The sequence below is a fragment of the Nelumbo lutea genome, chromosome 3 (genome assembly GCF_056320005.1).
Source record: "Nelumbo lutea isolate HS-2025 chromosome 3, American lotus-T2T, whole genome shotgun sequence".
In the NCBI taxonomy this organism is placed as follows: domain Eukaryota; kingdom Viridiplantae; phylum Streptophyta; class Magnoliopsida; order Proteales; family Nelumbonaceae; genus Nelumbo; species Nelumbo lutea.
Window position 1 is genome coordinate 45076702 of NC_142686.1, and position 9278 is coordinate 45085979.

The window sequence follows — 9278 nt, forward strand, 5'->3', positions numbered from 1 at the left end:
CTTCCATGGCTTCTGCATAACATTGAGTCTCTCCCTCATCTCTCAATAATACATACTCATTTGCATTATACCGTGTGGAAAGACGTCGATCTCTAGTAGACCTTCTGAGTGGAATTTCTGGTTCTGGCAACTGATCAATAGTATGATGATCTATCTCAACCTGCGTAGGAGCATTTACATCACCAGTACCCTGTTGATCATCCTGGGTATTTTCCGCCTGTGCTGATAAAGGAATCGGATCCAAGTCAATCAAATCATCATTGTATTGATGGACTGCTTTTTCTGTCTTCTCAACATCTTGTATAGTCTGATCTTCTATAAACACAACATCACGACTCCTAACTAGCTTCTTCTCAACTGGATCATATAATTTGTACCCAAATTCATCTAGACCATAACCAACAAAGATGCATTGCTGTATCTTCACATCAAGCTTAGACCTCTCGTCTTTTGGGATGTGTACAAATGCCTTGCAACCAAAAACACGCAGACGATCATAAGAAACATCTTTGCCAGTCCAAACTCTATTTGGAACATCAAACTGAAGAGGAACACATGGTGTAAGATTAAGAACATGTACAACTATATTCAAAGCCTCACCCTAGAAAGATCTTAGCAACTGAGCCTGCGAAAGAAGACATCTTACTCTTTCAACTAGAGTCTTGTTCATTCTCTCAGCCAAACCATTCAACTGAAGAGTCTTGGGAGGTGTCTTTTGATGTTGAATGCATTGATGTCTGTAGTACTCATCAAAAGGATCTAAATACTCTCCCCTATTATCTGTTCTGATGCATCGCAATTTCTTCCCAATCTGTTGCTCAACTAGAGCTCGAAACTGTTTGAACACCTCTAACACTTAATCTTTGCTCTTCAAAGTGTACACCCATAACTTTCTTGAACAATCATCTATGAATGTCACAAAATAACAAGCACCACCCAGAGTTCTTGTCTTCATAGGACCACACACATCTGAATGTACTAGATCAAGTATACCGCGTTTTCTTGAAGGGGAACTGCTGAAAGAAACTCTATTATGCTTCCTTGCCAAACAATGAATACACTTTTCCAAATTTAGATCATTCATGCCAGGAAGAAGATTCTTCTTAGCCAATAGTGTAAAGCCTTTCTCGCTTATGTGAGCAAGTCTCTTATGCCACAACTCTGATGTAAGCTTATCTTTCACAACATTGATAGTGTCTTGTGAGAGTCTTGTTTGCAGTATATACAAGCTAGAATGCTTGTTTCCACGAGCAACAATCATAGCACCTTTAGTAAGCTTCCACTGACCATTACTGAAGGTGTTGCAATATCCTTCATCATCAAGTTTACCTGTAGAGATTAAATTCAAGCGAATATCAAGAATATGCTATACCCCTTTAAGAAGCAGCTTGATGCCATTGTTCATCTCCAAGCACACATCTCCAACACCAATGACTTTGGCCAAGCCATCATTGCCCATCTTTACTGTACCAAAGTCACCTGTCGTGTAGGATGTAAAGAAGTCCTTTCGAGATGTAACATGAATGGAGGCTCCACTATCAATAACCCAACTGGTCTCATGACTTGCAATGTTGACAATATCACTATCATAAACAACAAAAAGTCTTCAGTAGAAGTGGTAGCAACTCTATCATTTTCCTTGCTATCACCACCCTCTTGTTCTTTGCCTTTCTTCTTGTTCTCCCGTTTCAACTGTCTACAATATTTCTTGATGTGTTCTTTCATGCCGTAGTGATGACACTCAACATTAGCAAACCTGTTGGGCTTACTTCTTTCTTTATCTTTGTTCCTGAAATCTTTTCTCTTACTCCGCCCTCTTCTTTCTGTAACCAAAATCTCTGACTGTTGAGAAAACCCATGTGACTTTCTTCTCGTTTCTTCATTTAAAATACTACTCTTAGCCAGATCCATATTGATTATACTATTTGGAGTTGAGTTATCAATGACATTCTGAATGTCTCCCAAGAGTCTAGCAATGTACCTAGTAGACACAACCCTTGAATCTCATCATCAAACTTGATAGCCATTCTAGCTAGTTGATTAATTATACATTGGAACATATTCAAGTGATTTGTCAATAGAGTTCCATCTCAATACATCAAAGTCATCAACTGCTTGACGAGAATCATTTTATTATTTCTCATTTTCTGAGCATACAATTCTTCAAGTTTATTCCAGAGTGTCCATGCATGTGTTTCTCCACTAATATGATTTAAAACGTTATCATCTACCCACTGCCTTATATACCCACAAACTTGTCGATGTAACAAGGTCCATTATTCCTCAGACATATTTTCTGGCTTCTCAGTGGCAAACATCGATAGATGAAATTGTTTAACATAAAGGAGATCTTCCATTTTTCCTTTCCAAGTATGGTAATTTGCACCATTCAAAGTAATCATTCTACTCAAATTAGCTTCTATATTCAGCACAAGATATTCAGTAACAATAACCTGGCTCTGATACCACTTGTAGGGAGAATTACAAAATCAAGCAAATTATAATCAAGTTTCAAAAACAGCGGAAAAATATTTTTCTCCCTTTTTGTGTGAATCTGTTAGGAAACAATTTAGTAGAGCTTAAACCAAAGAACAAGCACACAAGAACACAACCAAATTTACGTGAAAAAACCTTCCCGGTGTGGGAAAGAAAAAACCACGGTCACCCAAAAACTTTCACTATCAAGAAAGTGATTGTATAAGGGTTCTCTCTAGATAAAACTAGATGCATACAATTAGCAAATCATCAAGAAAATATGTTTCTTGGAAACTAACAAATATCTCAAGATAATGGAGAAATCTCACCCAAAACGGAGGTACTGTTCGCGGATTCAGATCTTACAAACCAGTGAGCCAAACCAGATCTCCATCGTTCATATTGAAGAACCTTAAGCCGCAAACATGCCTACAAATTTCAGCTCAATCGGACCACAAACGACCTTCGGTCAGAGCACAAGATGAAAAACTGCACTGATTGGAATTTCAAGAATCCGCTCCTTTTCTCTCTCTGTTTTTGCACGGGATTCTTTTCCTTTTTCTTCTCTTATTCTCCCAATCTTTTTGGCAACTAACACCACTAAAAGGTTATTTCCTTTTCCTATTTTCATTTGAACAAGAATACCCTCATCCATGGGCTCAAAAATACCACATGGACTTCTTAGGCCATCCTCCACATAAGAGGGAAACCCAACATGGTGATGTTATTCAGCACAGCAATGTCTCACGGCATTGGGAAGTTTAATTTTTTCAATATTTTTTATTTGTAATTTTCTAAAGGGAAAAGTGGATTTTTGAAAAAATATAAGACCAATATGACGTCAAGTCAAATGGGATATGGAGGATAGTTAAGAGAGGGGTATTATTTGTCTAATGACATTATTTCACATGGAAGGCTTGAGTCCTATCACAAATTAAAAGGTAGGTATAAGTAATTAGGAGAAAAGTTAGGGGAGGTTTAAGTCTTTTACACTAATAAGATTTAAGAAGGGCCCTTCGAACTCTCGCGGGGAAACCCCATAATACTTATCAGGCACACGCCTTAACCACCCTTTCATTCATAATTTTTTATCAATAATTAAATTAATTTAAAATATCATTTGAATTTTTTTATTATAATTTTTTTCCATTTCTTTGTAAGATTTAACCTCAGTTATCAAACATAAATAGCAGGTGTTGGCGTGTTGCACCTTTGCATGTATCGTGGGCAATAGAAACTCATTTTCAATTAATATTGATTTTTTCAATGATAAAACGATTTCACTATGGGAGGTGAAATTTTCTTTAAGCACAGGACAAATACTAATATTGCATTACCATATACAGAGAGAGTATATAATATATTTTGACTTACTTCATGCCAGACTTACCAACGCAATCCGCTCCAATATGAACGTTATATTATAGATGGATCACTTACAGTTCAACACCATTTCTGGACTGGTCCAATTTAATGTTTAGATCATCTAATTTGTTCAAATTGGTTTTAAATTTTTAACTTAGATTGAGTCCAATTCAAACCTAGTACATTGGCACCCATACTCTTATCTTCTATCAATAGATTGGATGTTGGTTCATTCTAACTTAATCTAATATAAACCAATTACAGATGGATCAGGTCCAACCTAACCCAATAAATAATTTCGACCATTATGTTGGTCCATTCAGCTCATTCAAATTGATTTTGATTCGGATCAAACGAACATAGAGAGAGCTCAATAATTGATCGAACATGGCAGTCGGTGAAGCAATAGGAGAAATCTGGTAGGTGAGGTTGATGATGGTGCATTGAAGTCAACTAACCAAAGCAAAGAGAAATGATGACCATTGCTAATGTCTTACAGGGACCAAACAATGGAGATCGAAGAGATAAACAAATCTTGGCTGGGATAAGAAATGAGAAATGGTTGGGTTATTATGGGTTGTGGCAACTGGCAACACTAGTTGCAATGCGATGTACGAGAATGGATCATTTCTTTTATAAGTTGAACATTGTTCTGTTACGCCGAAATGAAGGTACGAGTTCTCTACCCCTATCGTGGCTATGAGGGAATCAGTGGACAACAACGTGGTGGTTTCTGAGTATTTCCAGCCAAAAGGGTAAATATGAGATTTAAATCATTTGGAATATGTGAAATGAGGTAATTTCGTAACTTCCTTGTCTCCATTATCGACCAAATGAAGGAAGGGAAGGGAGGTGATTATCAATTTATTGAAATGTACAGGGTCGGTTTTTGTTTTAGTCAAAATATAGGGGAGATTATTATGATTGCCAAAAAAAACTAAGGTTTTTATATTTCCTAATTTTTATTAAGGAAGTATTGAATGATTCTGTGCAACCGAAACAGCCTTGAAAGCTATTTCTCCTTTACCTTTTTTCCAAAAATCTGAAAATGGGATCAGCAAGATCATCTATCAGGCTCATCCACATAAGCTCCCAATGAGAATCATAAAATTTTGATTTGATTTTTTTTTTTTGAATTCTCTTAAATTTACTATAATTTTTTAAAACGTCCAGGAAACCCCATGTCAGTGAGTTTTATTTTCCAAAACTCACCTTCCGTTAGTGTACCATTAATGTTTCTTAACATAAATGGCCATTTCAACATAAATAACATTTTTCATGACCAAATTACCCTTGAATGGCAAGTTAGGGGAAAATGGTCATTTAGGTTAGGATTAGACCTAAACTCTCTCTCTCTCTTAGATCCGGCCGGTACACCACCTTCTCTCGTTCAGTTCTTGAAGGTAGTCACTACATCATCCTCTCTCTTACTTAGATCATGCCGCCACCATAGCACCTTCTCTCTCGTTCTTGAAGGTAGTTGCACCACCCTCTCTCTTGCTCAGATCTTACTGCCACACTACCCTCTTCAGATCTTGTCACTACACCACCCTTTCTCTTGCTCAGATCTTGCCGCTGCACCACCCTCTCTCTTGCTTAGATCTTGCCACCGCACCACCCTCTCTCTTGCTCAGATCTTACTGCCACACCACCCTCTTCAGATCTTGTCACCACACCACCCTTTCTCTTGCTCAGATCTTGTCGCTGCACCACCCTCCCTCTTGCTTAGATCTTGCCACTGCACCACCCTCCTTAGATCTTGTTGCCACACCACCTTCTCTCTCACTTAGATCTTGAAGGTAGCCGCCACACCACCATCTCTCTTGCTCAAATCTTGCCCCCGCCGCATCACCCTCTTCAAATCCTGTTGCCGCCATAGCACCTTCTCTCTCGTTTGAAGGCCGTTGTCGCACATATCTATTGTTTGAAGATCTACTGGTTTGAAGATTTGAAAGAAGACAATCATAAATTTCAAAGATTTTTTATGTTTTGAAACATATGCAATGTATTCTTTTGAATCTGGAATGTAAATCCCTATTGAGGGTTCTACAAATTTATGCGAAAAAAATATTTTTGTAATTGTTTATCTGATTATCTGAAATATTTTTTGAAATTTGTTGCAACACTCTTTGAATTCAATGTCTAATTTTTGTTTTTTTTTATTTTATCATTTTATTAGTTTGTTTGTAATTTTTTTATTTTTTTCTAAAATATATAATCAAAAAATCTTTTTTTTTTAATTTTTGCTTTTTGAGTTCATACTTTTAAATTTTTATCATTTTATGTATTTTTGTGTAGGTTTTTATTATCTTTTTGAAAATTTTATCACTTTCTTGTGTTTTTTTACAATTTTTTTTACTTTTTTATAATATATAATTTTCGAATTTTTATCATTTTATGTATATTTGCAAATTCTTTTTTATCCAATCTTTATATTTTTCGAGTTTCTTTTGTCTTTTTCAGTTTTCATGCAATTTTTTTGTTTCTTTTTTGCATTTTTAGTGTTTTGTTATAATTTCCAATGTTTTTTTCTAATTTCTGTTTTTTTTAATTTTTCTATTTTCTACAATCTATAAATGTTTTCGTATTTTTTGTTATTTATTTGCAATATTTGTGTTTTTCTATAATTTTAGGTGTTTTTCTACAATTTTTATTTTCTGATTTTTTTCAATTTCTATAGTTTTTTTATATATTTTTTTAATTTTTGTGTTTTTATGTATTTATATTTGAAAATATTTTTTGAACATTTTCCTTAATTTTCATGTTCTTGTAATTAAAATATTAAAATATTTAGGTATATATTTTATATTTTTCTATGAAGGGTAAAGTGGTAATGTGTTAACTCTCATTTGTTTGTTTAACGTCAAGTTAGTAACATGGTGAGTTTTGGATGTTTTGAAAAGTTGTTGTGAATTTAAGAGAATTCATAAAAAGTGATGGTGGGTTTTGGACAATTTCCCTAAATTAAAAGACAAATACAAAAAAAAATGAGAAAATATAACCGTAGGAATGTACATACATTAAGGCTATATTTGGTTTGAAGGAAAAATAAGGAAAAGAAGGAAAGGATAGGAAAACCTATAAAGGTTAAGGTGCATAGAGACAAGGAGCCACTCCCCATCCCTATTCTTGCGAAAATCCCCATCCTTGTTCCCATCTCTATGGAGATCTCCACTTCTCATGATATTTTTTTTTTATGATGTCAATCATTTTGCTTTTATTTAAAATTTACAATTCTATTAAAAAGATACAAATTTATTCAAATTTATTCAAATTTATAATCCTATTAAAAAAGTTACAAATATATAAGTAGGGATGCCCATAGGAAGGGGATCAGGGCCCATGGGGTGGGGAAAATTTCCTTGCCTACCTACTTTTTCCTTCAAACCAAATACGGCTTAAAGGTATGTTCAAAGTTCAAACCATTTAAGATAATTGTGGGTAGGAATGGAAATTTTTCCTATTTCCCCAATCCCCATAATGAGTGACCCACCCCATTCAAGGTGGTGATGGGGATGGTGGGGACGGCTTGACACCCGGACGGGCTTGAACATGCTTTTTGGCCCACGGGCTTAACCTCGGGCCAAAAAGCCCGGCCCGCATAAAATTCGAGCCAGGCTCGGGCTTTGCTAAAATAGTCAGGCCCGATCCCGGCCTGACCCGACCTATAGTTAAACCTAAGTAAAAACCCTAAGTGATGTCCATTTGAATAATTTTTTTGATTTGAGAAGGTTGTTGATTCACTTGTAGGCCCATTGTTCATTTAAATAGGGGAAAAACATCTGAATTAAAAATATATAATGTCTATTTGAATAGGGAAATTTTTGAATTTTTTTTATTAGGTCGGGGTTCGGGCTTTTTATCAAGGCCAGGCTCGGGCCCAAGTTGTAGGCCCGTTAGTCAGGTCGGACTCGGGCTCGGGCCTAACATTTTTCTATTAATAAAGAGTCAAAGCCCGGCCCGAGCCCGACCCGGCCCAGCCCAGCCCATGAACAGGTCTAGTGGGGGTGGGGATTCCCCACCCCCATGGGCCTCCGATCCCCTTTTTGTGGGCATCCCTACTTATATATTTGCAAGTTTTTTAATAAGATTGTAAATTTTAAATATTTTACTTTTAATTTTTAAATAAAAAATAAAAAACAAAATAATTGACATCAAAAGAAATAAGTCACGAAAAGTTGAAATCCATAGGGATGGAAACAAGGATAGGGATTTTCAAGGGAATGAGGATGGGGATAGGAGTGGCTTCTCGTCCCATGCACCCACCCCGTTGCCATTAGGAAAGTACATTAAAGATGAAATCATAGAAAACACAGGAAATACAACAAAAATAAATAAAAAAAGAAAATACAAAAGAAGAAAATATAAAAAACATTGAAAGCTTAAAAAAAACAAAAAAAAAATAGAACACAATGAATAGAAAATTGAGAAAACATAAAAAAAATATAGAGAGAGAGAGAGAGAGAGAGAAAATTGCAAAGAAAAAAAGAAGAGAATACATAACGAGAGAAAAATACAAAAGAACGTAACGCACATTTTCGTAATGTTTGCCGTCAAACCCATTAACGGGTTACGGGGCATACAATCTAAAAATTGAAGTGGATCTTTATGGCAAACCTAAAAGTTCAGGGGTTTGGTGTGATTAACACCAAAGTACAGGATATGAATCTATAATTTACCCTATAAATACTATATAATTAATATTTTATAAATAAAAGTTATATGGCCCAGGCCTGTACTATAACCCTTATCACAGGTGATAAGCTGGCCAGGTCTATAATCACCCCAAAGTCCAAGCCATAGCCACCCTTTCATTCTTAACCTTTTTTATGATTAACCCTTTTTATGATTCTGATTTTTCGGTTAGTTGATTTTCGGATATGCCAACTTGGCGTTGGACGGAAAAACAGAAATCGTCGCCTGAGAGATTCGAACTCTCGCGGGGAAACCCCATGTACTTAGCAGGCACACGCCTTAACCACTCGGCCAAAGCGACTATTTGATATGAACTGTTTTAACGATTAAAATTCTAATAATATGAGAATATCACTTTAAATTCCTAACCTTTCTTTTTTCAATCTTCTTGTGAAATTTAATCACAGTAATCATGTAGACATTACACGAATACACACAGGTTGTGGAACCTTTGCATATATGCAACAAAAACTCATTTTTGGTTTGGGTCTAACCTCCATCTTAAACCTGTTTCATATAATTTTGATGATGTGCGAGACTTTATACACTTCTGGTGGTGAAATGACCGCCATGGCGACTCATTAGAGTCATAGCAACTTGCCGCAAGATGGACATGGCTCCAAGTTTTTAACATCAAATTTTCAATATAAGTAATTAGCAAATGTGCACATGTAAGGATTTAGATGATGATCAACAATGACGACAATATATGGTAATAATATGTGTTCAAAATTTTTCTTTTT

The 9278-nt window shown here is 35.6% G+C and overlaps 1 non-coding gene across 1 annotated transcript; it reads right to left on the minus strand.

Moving 5' to 3' along the window:
- Positions 1-8754: 8754 nt before the first annotated feature.
- Positions 8755-8836, minus strand: TRNAS-GCU (transfer RNA serine (anticodon GCU)). The gene has a single exon. It is a non-coding gene; the product is annotated as a tRNA-Ser (tRNA).
- Between the last annotated feature and the right edge of the window lie 442 nt (positions 8837-9278).